General features: G+C 45.5%; 1 protein-coding gene across 9 annotated transcripts in view; it reads left to right on the forward strand.

Annotated features, from left to right (window-relative positions):
• The first annotated feature begins 8,587 nt into the window (after positions 1–8,587).
• Positions 8,588–16,413, forward strand: part of SORBS1 (sorbin and SH3 domain containing 1) — a 163,458-nt gene continuing 155,632 nt past the window's right edge. For 3 of the 9 annotated variants that reach the window (XM_046943040.1, XM_046943033.1, XM_046943052.1), the window contains exon 1: positions 8,588–8,642. The gene's annotated coding sequence lies outside the window, so the exon portion shown is untranslated. Of the gene's footprint in view, positions 8,651–10,323; positions 10,565–16,413 lie in introns of those variants that run through there. The other 6 variants (XM_046943041.1, XM_046943034.1, XM_046943043.1 and 3 more) reach the window with 3 other exon arrangements.

Genomic DNA, 16,413 nt, shown 5'->3' on the forward strand with positions numbered 1-16,413 from the left:
TGGATTAAATTTTCCAAGACCACATTTATTACAATCTGTTTACCGTAATAGCTAACATTCAGGCAAATTAAGTGTGCAGTGAAAGGCAGAGCAATTTCTTTAATCTGTGTAGCTTCAAGCATCACCAGAAGATGATGTTCACAGGAGATAATGATTTTTATACAGTGCGTTTTGTGGCATGAGCACAACAATATACATATGCATAAACATGCATAGGTTTTCATAGGGTTTCTGTGAATATAACTTGCAGGCCAGTATTTCTCCATGTCTTAGATTGTGTGGGTTTGTTTAGCTTGAGGAGAGAAGGCTCCCAGGAGACCTCTTTACGGCTTTCCAATATTTGAAGGGAACTTACAAGCAGGAGGGAGACTGACTTTTTACACGGTCCGATAGTGATAGGACAAGGGGGAATGGCTTTAAACTAAGAAAAGGGGAGATTTAGGTTAGATGTTAGGAAGAAATTTTTTAGTCAAAGGAAGGTGAATCACTGGCACAGGCTGCTCAGAGAAGCTGTGGGTGCGCTGTTTCTGGAGGCATACAAAGCCAGGTTGGATGGGGAACTGAGCAGCCGATCTGATGGGCGGCAGCTCTGCCTATGGCAGAGGCTTGGAAGTGGGTGATCTTTAAGGTTCCCTCCAACCTAAGCCAGTCTATAATATGACTGTGTCAGACTACATCTATTAGAATTGCTAGTGAACATGTCCTTAAGTCAATTACGGTGAAGCTCTTGTAGAAGAAAAAATGAGTACGCTCCTTGAATGCAGTGCTATAAAATGACACATGGCAGTGTTCTTAAAATGGTTGCCACAGCCAGGATGGCAGGAGTGGTACCGGTGCCATAACTGAATGTATTTATTAAGTCAAGCTGTACACCCATTGTGTTTAATGCTTGTGGCGTTTACATAATACTCAAGAATCTGTTCCCAAGATTCTGGGCAGTAATGGCAATCAGACTGCCTCTGCATGTGAGAGATTCATTGTTGCAGTCCAGCACCTACACCAGCAGCACCCCAGGCTTCGCAGCAGTCCCCAGTGCTGTCCTCCTGCAGTGTGTGTGTGTGTGCAAAGTGGCACTTGGTCTGTTTGCCTTTGTGCCTCCCTTTGGGGTCACCAAGCAAAGGGCTGGCTGAATAAGGGAGCTGCTTTGTTAGGAATGGTCTTGCAACAGTCTGAGCACAAAGACAATATTCCATGCACACTGCTGAAATATCCCAACAGGAACAATGTCAGTCACTGTTTAAACCAGTGCATTTTCATACCCGTAATCCTTAGGTGATAGCTCTGTATTTCCCTCCTTCCGCTGTGTTATTACCTGTTTTAAACACTTGCTGATTTATTTGTCGTAGATAAGGTTGGTCCCGATAACAGCCCTCAGACAAAGGCTTTTGTACAAATACGTTTCTTGAAACACTGCAATCCCAAAGGAAAGCACTAGTCTAGCAACTAATGGAAGTGCTGGGACTGTGAAATAAAACAGATAATGCCAATGGCTGGAAATGATGAAGGGAGTTCTGAGGGTAATTCAGAGATACAAAAGGACAGATTTCTATTCTGGAATACAAAAAGTGTCTCAGTTTGTGTTAACAGGAAGGATTATACCTTGCAGGTAGCATCCAGTGAGGATTTGTGCCAGGGCCTCAGACTGGGACCAGAGCAGCAGGTTTCTGTCCTGTGTCCCTGGCTTGATTTCAAACTGCATGCTGGCATTTGGTTTTCTCTCAGAAACAATGAGCTTTGCTTTCCATCCGAAACCACTTGAAAGCTACAGAGGAGCAGTGACTCCCGGCTTGGTCATTAAGGGTATCCCAAATTAATTAGCAGAAATATTTCTACGTACTTATAAGCTGCATGTCATAAAGACGTGTCTCTTTGATCCTTTGTGCATACTGTGCAAAGCACTGATGCTCCCGCATGGAAAGGTTTGTTCATAATGTGTAACAGTGACAGCCTGGAGACTCAGGGTGTGTCCTTCAGCATCTCTCTCTCATTTGTATACATTTATTTCAAACAAATGCTAGCACAATGACATGTTATTATCTAAATAACTCAGAACGTTAGGGATCCCGCAAACAGAGCTTACTTTGCACTTGTCAGTTTTAAAGCCTTAACTGAGATAGACATGAGCACAAATGTTCAAAACTCAGACTTTTGGTCAACCAGTTGTGAGAACTGAAATCACTGCTGCCCCAAATTTGCCCCTTTGCTTTTCAGTTGGAAATAAGCGCTGGTTTTCCAGCCTGCGTAATGTTGCTATGCTCAGTTCCTCCACTTTGCAAATGCCTTAGGATTGCTGCGAATAGAGGAAGATTCCATCATTGGTGACAAAAGTACAGACAGAAAACAAACTGTCTTCTAGCAGAGAATAGCTTCTTTGCTTCTGTCCTAGAGTTGGGTTTTCAAGTGGGATTGCTGAGGAGTGAACCTGGCAGCCGGTGCTTCTGAGTGAGGGTCTACAGCTTGGAGATTTGAGGATGGGCCTTGGCCTATCATAAGCTTAGGTTTTCTTGCCTCATTCGTTTCCAAAGGCATTTAGATTCTGCACATCTTTTGGGTTGTTTCTATACCTATCTTTGAGTTAAAAACAGGTGTAAAGAAATGCAAAGATATAGAAATCCTAAAAGAAGTAACAGACCTTTTCCAGAACTGTTCAATTCAATCTTCATTAAAAAAAAAAAAAAAAAAAAAAAATTAGGCAGCAAATCTGGATTGGTGTTTTATCCAAAGCGAACAGCCTTAAATGGTTTTGAATGGAGGATAAAATCTATCAACACTCATGCTTTTGCTCATCAATTTGTCCATGCCAACAACTAAATCTGTCTGTAAACCTATGGTCTGTCAGCACCTTCACTTTTCAGATGTTCCCTCAACAACCCAGCTCAGCTTTTCCTACAGGTTTTTAAAGTTTTTTTTTTTTTTAAGTTATATTATTTTTTCACTCTCTTTCTTAATGTGAATGGAGCAAGAAGGGCCAGAAGAGCCCTCCCAGTTCTATGTTAAGTGGAGGGGAAGGAATTGTCCTGAGCCACAGGCTTTTTCTGCTCTTCTGAGGTAGGAATAACATGAGATTTTGGGAAGGGGGATCACAGGAAACCCAGCCAATCCAAAGGAGTTGTTTTTATAGCTATTCAGAGACATTGCACTGTTTGATTGATTGTTTTGCAGTTTCCTCACTATTGACTTTTAAGATCTAGCACATTTGATGCATTGCCCAGCTTTACTTTCCAGCTAGGAAAAGGTATTTTGCTATGTTTAGAGAGAGAGAGAGAAAAAATTCTCCCTACCAGTGGAGGTTTGTTGTTCCCTAGATTAGATCTTATCATTCTTGAGGACTGGTTGTCCCTATAGATTCTGATTAGAGACGTAAACATATCAGTGAAAGAAAAAATATGCTGAGGTTTGCTGAAACCAAAACCTGAAATATGCTTAGAGTCTCTTTGCTCCTTGAAACATGTTAGTCTGTTGTCAGAACTATTCTTCACAACAGGGAGAAATCATTATAATGCATTTATAGAAAGTTTTCTGGATCATAAGTAATTGCTGTTTGTACGGAAAGCCTTATTCTAAGCATTATCTACATCTTATCAGGGAATAAAACATTACCTGTTAAAATAATGAGCTGTGTTGAACTAACAAAGGTGGCTTTGTGTTCTGTGTATGCGCATGTGTTTGTGTGTAAGTGTGTTTATGTATTCGAGTGACCCTGCACAGCCTGCCAGAGAAGAATCATGTGTTGAAGTTGTTTAATGATTAATTATGCCAGGCAGAAATATGCGCCCACACACCCTGTCACAACTGCACAGCAAGACACTCCTTTTGGAGAAGGACGGATTTCTTGTACATATGGTATGCAATACTTTCAGGTGAATACAAACTTTCTTGAATTTCTGCATAAGAAACAGGGAATGTCTCGATGGAAATGGGTATGCCTGGCAGCCCCTGCTTGAATTGAAGAGGTTATAAATATAGGCAGTGCCATAGAGAGAAGTGTCTGGTAAAAGGCTGCATGCAGGAGTGGTGGCAAATCTGGAAGAAAAGCCAGGTTCCTGAAAGATTAGGTCAGTATATCCTCCTCCATATTGCCCTGTCCACAAGGAGGGGAGGAGTAGGCTGTCATGGTGTGTCAGTTTAGGAAAAGTCAGACTATCTCTCTGTTCAGTAGAGGCTGTCTTGGTTGGCAGAGCCCACTTGTTCCCTTTACCTGGTTTCCAGCGAGAGAAGTGCTAAACCAGCACTAAGTGTCCTCACTCCTCCTGGCAGTTAGAACAGAACAGATACCAGATACCAAGGTTGTCTTCGTCCTCTCTCCCTACTAAGTCGCTAGAGCAAGCACAGACAGAATGCTGCTTATTTCCCATTTTCCTATCAATATCAACAAGAACCATAGTTTCTTTACTGTGATTCCATTTATATCGTGAAGAACAAAGATAGCAAAACTCTCTGGAGACTCTAAATGGCTTGAAAGTAACTCTGTGGCTTTCAAGGTTAAATAAAGGTTGCTCACAGAACAAGTGCAAATCTTGGTTATTAGCTTTTGTAGAAGGTGAGGCTGTCTTTACCCTTCCTGTATCAGCTGGGATGCTTCAGCATTTACCACAGATAATGCTGCAGACCTCCAAGGTTGAAGACTGTGACACAGAACTGATCAAATTCACCTCACACGGGAGCCCTTTGAGAGAGCAGCTTCCCTGCTTGCCTGTGCAAAGTTGGTAGATCCAGGCCCATTCGCTCTGACAGTAGAAAGCAAGCATCTCACTTTTACCCCAACTATTTACTCAAGCAGAAAACAAAACAGTAGAGCTGGGAGAAGGTTGGAAAGAGCTGTCACAGAACAAGTGCACCATGCCAATAATTTGAAGGATTAAGAACCCCAAGCCACATGTACTGAGACAATAGCTGGGGCCATCCTGTTCACTGGGCCCGTGGATTAGAGGGATGGTTCATATGATTCTGGTTTTCTTTTCAACTCTGACTGAACAAACATAGCTTGTGTGCTTGTAAATCCTCTGTTAGCAATGCAAAATACAATACAATTTCCATTTCACTGCACTCTATGATTTTGCCTTTGGAAAATGTTGCAGCTGTTCTGTCTGGATGCCTTCATGGAATCAGCACGACTTTGTGTCTGGTTCGAGCAGTGTAACGCTGAGTGGGAGGCCTGGCACTGGTGTACCTACATTGAGCATGTGACACAAAGAGTGTCCACTCCAGTTCCCATGCCACCCTGCTCAGGACATCCCCATTCCACCATCTCACAGCAGTGGGCTGAAAAGAGCTGATGTGTGCCTCTCCTGTGTAGTCCAGAGCCACAGTTTGAGGAATTTTGGTCGATGTGATAAACCTCCATTATCATGAAAATGATCACAGCAGTCTCACAGACTTCAATAACTTAGGGGTATCTGTGCATACTCTTAAATGGTCACATTTATCAATTTTTTTAAAGTCATGGTTAAAATTTCAGCGCGAAGGGGAAAATAAAGCAATTGTGTATTGTAGCCAAAGTCTTCCCAGTAAGAAAGATTCTGATCTGCTTTCGAGTGCTTTTTGTCTGCATTGCGCTGTAATCCATTTATCTCTGTTTTCTCATACCAGCCATTTAGCCATTACATTTATCTTGTTTCTGTGAGGGTATTTAGATTAGCATTAAAATTCCAGAGTACCTGGCTAATGTCTCAGGGTTGCAAGTGTAGAGCAGGCTTTGTGTTAGCACCCAGAACAAAGCCTTAAGAAAGAAGGATGCCTGCCTGTTGGTATCACTGGGAAGGCCATTAGGTGCTTGGTGATAACACCTTTGCTCTCTCTGACTTCTCATGGGAGGAGCTGGATTCACTTCCCAGTGACACAACTGGCCCTGAGACATACCTGTGTTTATGCTCTTCTCTCCCTGTGCCATCTGGGAGGTGGTAACACAGGAGCCAGCCCTGCTCCTTCTTTAAAGCAGCAGGCACACAAGTGGGAAGGCATCTAGAGAATGGGACATTTCAGGAGACAAGTGTTTGCAGCTTCCAAAGCTCTTAAGAGATGGGCATCTGTGAAGTCACCTTTACAGTGGTACTGTGCCAAAGCCCTCTCCTGTTCTTCAGGAAACTCTGGCTTCTTACAGATAGCCTGTGGTTGGTTTTTATCTGTATGAACTAAATGGTACAGGCTTGTTTGGGGGGAATTTTTTGAAGGATGTCTGCTCTAATTTGGGTGGCTATTTGGAAAAGCTCACCAGGCTTTGAGTGTTGGGCTGTATATATGTAAGTATGCTTTCACTTGCAGTCCTGGTTTCTCTGTGCTCTGACTTGTAGTTGCTTGCTGCTGGAGGTGGGACATTTGGTGCCATTCCTCAGTTGTTGGTGCTCAGCTTAAACCACAGCAGACTGTCTCTGCTGCAAGCAGGAAGGAGTCATTTGTGCATTCCTTGGGATCCCATCAAATCTGTGTACTGATGCAGAAGGTCCAGAAAGCAGCTGTATAATCTTCCTAAGGATAGCAGAGGTGTCTGTGAACAGTGCAGACACAATAAGGCCCAGAGCTTCTTGCCCTGAGGAATGCTAATGAGGCAGTAGGGTACCACGGCTTCACTCTGTATCTCCAGTGTATATATGATACACAGACTTGTCATGCTTAACACCTATCTGCCTTCCTTGAGTAGCACCAGAGAAGGTTCAGGTTGGATATTAGGTAAAATTTCTTCTCAGAAAGAGTGGCAATGCACTGGCACAGGCTGCCCGGGGAGGTGGTGGAGTCACTGTCCCTGGGAGTGTTCAAGAATAGGGCAGATGTGGCACAGAAGAACGTAGCTAGTGGGCATGGTGAGGGTGGGTTGGTGTTGGACTAGGTGATCGTAGTGGTCTTTTCCAACCTTAATGACTCTACAGTTCTATGATTCCCTGCACACAAGCCTGTAACAAAGAAGACATTCTAATTCAGCACTGACATCCCTGGCTCCAGGGACCAACTAGTACATTTCCAATCCATCTGGAGCCCTTAAGCTGGTCCCTAGAGGCACCATTTCTGGACAGGCAAACAGCCCTCATGAACCCTGGGCAGTCAGGAGGGATCAGCACTACCACCCACTTGGCTGCTGCCTGCCTTATGCTCACCCTGAGCTCTGCCTCTTCTGTGTGCATATGGACACGTGTGCACCCTCACGCACATTCTGCACTTCAGTGAGTCTCTAAATTGAAACTGAGTGCTTCAGGTATTAGGTCAGCCCCTGGCCTCTGAATTATCTCCCCAGACTGCTGTTCTTGCAGCACAGGGAGTCTTTTGCAAGGGAGAGGGAGGAATCAGTGGGTAAAATCTCAACAGTTTTTTCTCCTCGATGACATTCAGCCTGGGTAAGGTGAGGGCTCGTGCCTAAGTGGGTTTGGCAGGGTGCCGCAGATTGTATTGCCCTTCTTGCATTGGGTAAGAGAAGCAGACAGGTGTGGCAGGAGCTCTTGCCCCACTGTTTTCTGCCCAGGCCAGGTTTTCAGCTCTGAGATTTCCAGGCTGGCCGATTGCTCTGCGATTATGGTCACGTTCCTCTCCCCGGGGACTGCGAGAAGCCAAGGGCTGCTCAGTGCATTGCTGCGAACTTCCGTCCCCATCTGGAGGGCAGACTGCCTGCCTTTGTGCGCATTCATCGCCCCGAAATTAAGGGCTTTTTCCAGCTGCCCTTCCAAACAGAGTAAAGTTCGGTACCGGACTTCCTTTGCATCTTCTGGTAATTGTAGCTAAAATACGTTTGATCTTTTCTCAGATCAACCGATAGATGTCTACTTCATTTCTCTGAGCAATTGCTTTGAATTATTTGCAGATATTTTTGATCCCTGGGTTCAAGTTAAGACAGATAAGTGAGATCTCTATAGCTATCAGCGTATTGGAGTTGAATTTGGAAGGAGAAAAAGAAAGAACAGAATTGCAACTGCTGAGGAAGGGACGGCAAGATGCCATGGTAGCCTGGGAAGGATGAAGTTCCCTCCCTGTCCACTGCATTTCCTCCACACACAAAGGAGCTCGCTCAGACCCTGCGATGTTAGATCCATTGCTGTGTTTTGTGCACGTGCCGGGCTGGCTCGCTCTCACTTTTTAGAGCGCCTATGCCGATGCGGTGCCTCTAAGCATTAATGAAACTAACCGGTAGTATTAATCTCACATAACGCAGGGCAAGTGCGGCAGGGAGTTGGTAGGGATTTTCTCTCTCCTCTATTTGATTCCATTTATTTTTTTCCGGGTGAGGCGTTCAGCAATCTCCCAGTTCTTTCTCCCAGCTTCCTTCGCCTCTCCCCCCTCGCCGTATAACACGCGGTAAATCCAGGGAGCGATGCGGTCTCGTCCCGGCCCCCGAACTGCCCATCAGCTTGCCGCCCCCAGCCGACAGAGCCACCCCATCTCCTTGCGGACACGCGCTCAACAGGTCCCCGAGGGGCTGGGGCCGCCCGCCCCGCAGCGCGGCTCGCTGTTGGGATCCCCGTTCGTTTCGTATTTCCCGCAGTGCCGGACCCGACGCTGCCGGGCCGGGCGGAGGCTGCCGCGCCGCGGGCGGGGGGCGGGCGGGGGCGGCGCCCAACGGCCCCCGCCTGCCGGGGAACGGCGGCGGCGGCGGGGCCGGGAGAGCGGCGCGGTGCCGGGGGAGCTGCGGTGCGGTGAGGTGCGCGGGGCCGGCGCTGGCGGTAAGCGGGTGAGCTCCGCGCATTTGCTGCGGCGGCTGCGCCGCGGAAATCGCTGTGGCTCCATTTTATTCAATAGCCATAAGGACGGGGGTTCTCTAAGGGGCCGTTCTGCCGCGGGGTAGCGGCCTTTCGCTCTGTTTTTTGGTGTAGATGTGGTCCGTGTTACGCCGTAGTTTTTACAAGCTGCTATTTAAGCCTGACTGTTTGCAGGTAAAATAGATCGCGGATACAGAGAAGTGGCTTTAGGAAGGACTTTCTGTTGCTTGTAAATAGAAACGTTATTTTTCCTTCTGTAGGAAGGGGGAGAAGAACATAACGTTGCTTTTAAAATTAAAGGGAACGCACACGGGCGCGTTCTGTGCCCTTCGGACGAGGCACAGAGCGGGGCCGGAGCGCAGACTCCGCGTCGCCTCGTCCCGAGAGAGCCGGGCCAGGATGTATGCATTACGGTTGTTCATTCATCAGCGGCTGCGGATAATGCAATTACCGAGTCAGCAGCGCACGAGTGCTGCCCTGCGTGCGACGCGCCGCGAGCGGCCCCGGGTACCGCACTCACTGCGCTTGGGGTGAAGCCGGGGCCGCGGTGCGGGGCCGGGAGCGCTGTGTCCCCAACCGGAGGGGAGGCTGCCGGCTGCTCTTGGCGGCTGCCGTTTTGTGTTCCGGTTGTATTTGGTGTGCTACTCTGCAGAGGTGTACATGGCAGCTTCAGGTATTGCCGGTAAGCCCCAGTATGGCCACCTCTCTCCTGAGGTGTCTTGGAAAAGAGGGGGAAAAAAATATCACCAGCATGATTGCCACGGACCTTATTTATTTATTAGGCTATTAGAGTAATGAAGAAAAGCCACGCGTGCCCTGCTGTGCAGATCTCATTTCAGCAAACTGCCTGAGCTCCTGCTGTTACCCACGTTTGATTTTTAACCAGTGAGTGCCCTGCGCTCGTGTCTGTCCCAGCTGTGCCTCCGCACATGGCACTGAGCGCAGCCCGGCGACGGGTCAGCGCGGGGCAGGGGCTGACCGAGGGGTTCATGCAGAGCAGGGCGCTCCTCACTCCTCCTCCTGAAGAGCAATGTTTGCCTACTTGCACTTCTCTCTTCTTTATCCTGCCTAGTGCTGACCGTGCTGCTGTTCCAAGGCAGTGTCTGATACATTAGCATTTCATTTTTACAAATTGTGCCACTGAAAGATTGTTTTCTTGTGTAGCTGATAACTTCCATGCCATAAAAAGGAAACAGTGAAGCAGTGTCTGTCCCAGACCCTTCTCATCCAGGGAGGTGCAGGGAGGACACAGGGAGGCTCAGCCTGCTCAAGGTTACCCACGGAGCTGCTGCCTTTTCAGCTGGAGAGCTGGACCATGTTGGGTGTGCTGTGTGTATGCACAGACAGAAAATAGGTGCGTGTCACATCGGTGCCCCTATCGACTCCTATTTCTTTTGTGCTCCCTTATTCTGGTTCAGTCACTGAACTTATCTTAAAATAAGGATAGTATTTTTAAAGGTAATTCTGTTCAATAAAGCTAGTATCATTTGATAACTCCATAAAAAAATGGAGGTATTGATATTTAGGCAGTCAAAACACAGTGACTGCCTTCTTTGCAGTGCATTGGATTTCTGGCAGATGTAAACTCATACACATGAGCTCGTGCCTAACCTGTCTTCAAGAAGAAAGAAACAGTGCCCAATGCAGCACACACACCCTGAAGGCTGACCTGGAGTTAGGAGGGCATGCACTGTGTGTTCCATGTGAGCGCTGTTTGCAGTGCCCTTTCTGTTCCCCTGCCCTGCAGGGGAGGGGAAATATTTGGGGTGGGGGGAAAAGGATTGCTCAGAGATGCTTTGAAGCACTTTGCAAATCTGGAATTATGGAGCTGATGGTTTTTGTGGAGGTGGAACCCAGGGGAAAAGACAGGAATGTCAAACCTTCGTGTGAGTTGCACGTTCTGTTTGTAAGAACGTGCTCTGTGTGTGTGTACTGGGGTGCACACGTGTGTGCAGGCACTCTACTCACTGATGGCAGCAGATGTTGGTCGCAGCATGTGTTTATTCTGATGTGTTGCTATATCCAGGGTGCTAATTACTTTATGATATTAATACAAAATGCTGTGTCTCAATGGTATCCTGCAGCAGAGAGCTACGCTGGCTAATGATCTGTGCCTGTATGTTTCACTGGTGCTTTTTCATTTTCCTCGTCCTTCGCTTCACTAAATGCCTCTTTGTTTGGCCACAGAACAGAGCTGACGGAGACCAGAGCCGTGCTGCTCGTGTCTTTATTGGTTTTGGTTGAGCAAAGTCTGCAGTGTGTAACTCCTAAGAGGAATGGTCATCGCGCTTTCTCTTTTTGCCGAGTCCTTTGCAATGAGCCAGAGAGGTTCTGTTGTTCAGATCCTGAAGCCTTCAAGCCCATCCATAATCCCATTAACTTCTGTGGAGCTATATCTGAGAATGAGCATTATGGAATTAGGCTGTACAGTATGTGCTGTTTCCGGTGCAAGTGGTACGGCAGGGTCAGCACTTTCATTGCTCAGTGTAATTCATGTCATAGAGGCTGCCCATGGGGCTGTGGAAAATGCTTGCGCCTTTAAAAGCGGGCAAGAAGTTTTCAACAGAGAAACCTCTTTTTGGTGAGTTTCTGCTTTGGATTTATCCAGCATTAGGAAATGCTCTGGCAGCAAGGATAATGGCCGGTGCGCTTTGCAAATTGTTTTTAATTCAGGCCTTTGAAGTTCTCTGGCACGGGTGGGTTGTTTTATTCATTGCCTTTATTGTGTAAAGGGATATGTCAGGGCTTTTTCTTGCTGCTCAAGATTTTTCAAGTGGGACCCTAACAAAAAGCTGGTTTTCAACAACATTAAGTACTCAGAGCTTCCCTTTTCCTTCAGTGACTGACTGGCACTTAATCTGTATGCCTAAATAGGGACTTACCAACCTGACCTTCAGCTTCAGTGTGATCTCAGCCTCTGTTCCTGTGCAGAATGTGCTGTGATCCATCTCCATGCAGATGTTGGACCAAGCTGGTATTGGGAGAGTGCTCAGGACTCGGTGCCCTGTGTTCACGCTCAGCTAAGACAGCACTCACCCAAGCACGGCAGCGAAGGCAGAGGTGCCACTGGAGGTGTCTTTTGAAGAAGCTATCACACTGATGCCATGTGTGCTTGTATCCCTCGGAACTCCACCATTGTTTTTGTGTAAGAGTTGGTCCGTGCCATGCTGCAGCCTGGGTAGCAGTGATGGTCATACAGTGAGGGCTCTGCTAACCCAATGTGGATTGGCCTAGCACTCCTTGATGTGTATGGATGCTGAGTGTTGCTATGTGCAGTCCCAGCAATAAATGCTGTTTAAGAACTAGAAGGAATGATACCTTTAGGTATGCCTTCTCGTAGTCTCACTAAGATGGCATGAAGCATAATGAAATAATATTGGATCCCTGTGTCACAGATTTGTTTTGTAAAAAACAAATAGTATTTGATGAGAATTATTAGGTAGAGGAACTGATTTTGTGGTGTTCTTCTCCAGTGAGACGTTTCACATCTGACTTTGGATGTACAAATGCCTGTATGTCAGTAAGTGTCGTCTTCTCTTTATTTTTTACACCTATCCAATGTGTATAATGTAAAACTGAAGGTTTGGACTTTATACCCATCCACAGTATGAGGAAACAATCTGGATTGATTTTTAAAGAATTTTCGACCCATACCCTGTGCACAGTCTCCCCAGCATTATATTGTAGTGCTAAATCTGTTTATCTAGAAACGCCAGCAAAGCAGGCAACCTTGCTACCAGCTGAGGGAAATGAGATGTGGAAAGGTGATGCAATTTCTACAAGAAATTTTTTATATCTACAAGAAACTATCTTTTATATCCATTGTAACAGTTTATTGATGTTTGCCCTCTTAATAAACAATACAAACTTTGAAGTGAGTAGCCTTATCTTAGAAAGCAAACTCTGGCTAAAATTGCTCTTTGTTAGGATGACTGCTGAAGTAATTCCACTTCCTCTTATCCTGAGAACCAAGAGAAAATTACTCAGTGCTGTAATGGCTGGGGATTTTCAATGCTTTCATCAAAACAAAACAAACAACAACAACAAAAAAAGCCAAACAGAAAACACAGCAGCATGCATGAAAGCGTAGTTTGCCTATAGGTTTGATTTACAGCTATTCTGGTCTTTCAAAGAATTGATTATTTACATAATATCAGTGAAATACGCCCTAAGACCCTGAGACCGGTGTGGTCTTGAATAAACACTGCAGTATTCATTCACGCCAACAGCAGGAGTTACCTTTTCCTAAAACCAAATGAACACAATTAGCTTTCCTTTGTTCCTATGTCTGCCCTGATCCTAGCATGTAAAGGTCAGAAGCAGCAGTTGTCATTAGGAGTTTTACCATTTCTGCACCTTCTAGAGCCTGCAACATCGCTGTTAGAGAAGTCTCCAGTGGTGCCCTTGCAAAGAGGCCAAGCCAAGGCCCTTGCAGTCACGTGCCCTTTGCAATCATAGCCATGGCTCTTCCAGGTCACGCAGGGCCAGATCGTCATGTGAGACCCAAGGAGAGGAAGAGGCCAGATTTAGGGACAGTCCGCTTGGAGTTTTGCCCAGCTGTGTCAACAGCAGCAGTGGCATGAGAGGTAGCCTTAGTCCTTGCTCAGCTCAAGCACGTAGCTTAGAAAAGCTGAAAAACAGCTACAGAAGAGAGTCTTAGCTGACGTGACATCGGATTGTAGCTGTCATTATCCCGAAAATATTGAGGTTAACTCATCTGAGAGTTTGCACAGTAGTTGTCATAGATGATGACATACTCACTAAACTGTCCCAGTCTAGGAAAATTCGTAGTTATTGTCCATATATCCCTGGTGTCATTTAAAGAAGGAGTAGAAGTAGATTTTGCCAGGTCTGTTCTGCTCAACAGGCAACTGTTTCCTACTCTTCATGTTCCTTTTTGCAGCATGCTCTGAGTAATGAGGATAACTACTTGCAAGCAGTTCTTCAAATAAGATGCCTTCACTGTGATTTGATTTGTAACTCTCCTTTATAATTGTGTAGAATTTTATAGGTTAAGTATTATTCTTAGAAATGATTGCTTTTCTAAAAAAATGAGTGGCATTTATTTGCATGTAAACTGCCTGTTGTCCTTGTGGAAAGCCATTCTTGTGCTTTGGGGATGAGTCAGTCACAGAGCATGGGCTGTACTGAGGGAGCAGACCGTCATGCAGCACAGAGCTCCACGGGCACTTGGTGGACACTGAAATGTGGCTGGCAGCATGTTGCTTAATTCCTCCTTGAGGCTTGTACAGTCATCACGAGGGGCAGCCCAGCCAGAGGTAGGAGCTGTACCACGTAGGCACTCCTCACAGGGGAAGTCCTCTCAGAAATGCGTTTGGCACAAGTCAGCATCACCAAGAAATAAGGAAAGAATACATCACATGCAAAACCTGTCGTTAAAAGCTATGTATGCCCGAGGTACGGCCTCAGAAAAAAAATGGTCAGGTGTGGTGGTTTGTTGTGGTGCAGTGTGGCACTCAGAGAGCCGGGAACAGCACTCTGGTAGCACATTTTAATAGGTGTCCAGATATTTAGTCTTGTTTCTTCTCTTCAAAGGTCTGGCTGTGCTGTCAGTATAGATAGACTGAAAAGCTCTCGGGTTGATTAATTATTAAAAGCACCCTCTAAATATTTTACATCTTTTTATTTTTTATCTTTTTATCTTATCTATTGATACTTTTCCTCTGCTAAGACTTTACAACAGCAGAGGAAAAACTGCTCACTATAAGCGCTAAGAACCTGTAGGGCTTCCTATAAAAGATTCAAAAAGAACAAAGATTGTGTAAATATTTGCTTCCTCTCTGGAACCTTGCTTCAGTTTCCTCCTTTTCACTTTCCCTGCAGTACCATTCTGAGGCTTTTTGTTGGGTAAGTAACCAAGGAAACTGTTTTGGGGGCGGTGGTTTTGTGCGTGTGTGGTTCTGTGGGTTTTTTTAAGAGATTTCTCTTGTACATTTGTATGTCCAGCAAATCTGTGCTCTCCTTAGAGAAGATGTTATATGAATAAGCACAAATCTCTGTGGCAGAAGGTTTACTCCCTACGAGATGAGACACACCAAGCAAGGTTAGCTTGGTGCTGCCAGGTGAGGAGAGACACACAGTCATGAAGAATATGTTGGCTATCTCCCAGCTGCCCATGCACCTGACTCTTCACATATCTGTGAACTTGGAGTCTCCACAGCCAACTATACAAATGTGAGAAAAATTGCAGAGTCAAAGAGCTCGAACCTGGAAATCACATTTCCTCAAACCCAAAATACTTGGATCTGCTCTTAGCACCTCGTGCACATCAACACAATGCAGCCTTTGCTCAGTGCTGTAATATCTGGATGCTTCAAAGGCTTGCACAAATTGTGCCATGGTTCTCCTAAAAGTGGTGCTTAATTACACATATCACGGCAGCGCTGTAATTTAAACAATATATTATTGTAATTGTACGGTGCTCTCGACCTCTTTTGCAGCAGGTTCTTCTTCGTTGCCTGGATTCAGGCAGCACTGGCACCAACCAGGACCAAAGTCCTGATCACAACAAGACTCGTGCAAACACGCCAGAGATGGCATTGACCCAGCACACTTTTGGTCTAAATGCATGAGAAGACTGGAGCGGGAGGGTTGGGAGAGGGGCCAGAGAGGCAGTGGGACATTGTGCTGCTAACATGAACTCCAAGGTGAGGGCTGGGACGGAACCTCATGGGCTGGTGCCTTTCCCTGCGCATGGCTTTGCAGCTGGGCTTTGGTCTGTGATCTGGCCCAGGTGGCTGATGTGTGTGTTCAGCGATGCCTTCTTGCCACGGTTAGGTGCAACAAAGCTAGCAGAATGAAAACTACAGGCTTTCTGTCCTTTCTTTCTTAGCTGTCTGTGTAGTTTTATGAGGGTTCCCCTGTGAAATGGAGACTTTCATAAATAATACACTGCTCATTCAATCGTGATATATATAGAGAAACGCACAGAGATATATTGAGATATATAGAAAAAATGGCTGAAAGTACTCGCAAGAAGGAACTAACAGCTTCACCGTAAGATGCAATCTGACTGTCAGTAAGACTGATACTCATGATAGAACAGATCTTCAAGCCTGAGTATACTTGCCCTTTATTAACAATGAAGTTTTTATTAGAAATGTTCTTAAAATACATATCATTTGTAGCTTCAGCTTGCAAGGCAGTCTCTGGAAAACTGTTTTTAAAATAGCATCATTATTTTAATCACAAGACTGAGCTTTTTTATTAAAAATTCTCTACATGGAAAAATGAAAGAAAGAAAACTCCCGAAGGCTGTTTCATATTAGAGTTCCTAGGTCAACAAATGTCTTTGTATACCAAATGGATACGAATGGAGAAGAATGACTGGCAATCAGTCTTTTCGCTTATGGTACTGAATGAGAGATTATTGTACTCCCATGATGCTGTTCATGTTTTATTTCTAATTAGCTGAGAAATGTGGTGCATATATCTTTACTTCTTGGTGCAAAAAAAAAAAAACAAAAAAAACAAAAAAAAAACCAAGCAGTAAGAAATCTTTGAGAAATGGTTTATCAAGCAAATACATTTGCTGGAGATTCTTAGGTAAGAAGCCATGGAGGGACAGAAGAGAATCCTGTTATTCAGCTCTGAAGGATGGAAAGTGGAATAGACTTAGCAGTCAGACTCTGCATAAAATCTTTCTGTTCAGTGCAGGAAATGAATGAGGCAGGGGTGTTCCTTCTTGCTGCAGCTGGCTTTAACTCAGGGCACT

The sequence above is a fragment of the Gallus gallus genome, chromosome 6 (assembly GCF_016699485.2).
Source record: "Gallus gallus isolate bGalGal1 chromosome 6, bGalGal1.mat.broiler.GRCg7b, whole genome shotgun sequence".
Lineage (NCBI taxonomy): Eukaryota > Metazoa > Chordata > Aves > Galliformes > Phasianidae > Gallus > Gallus gallus.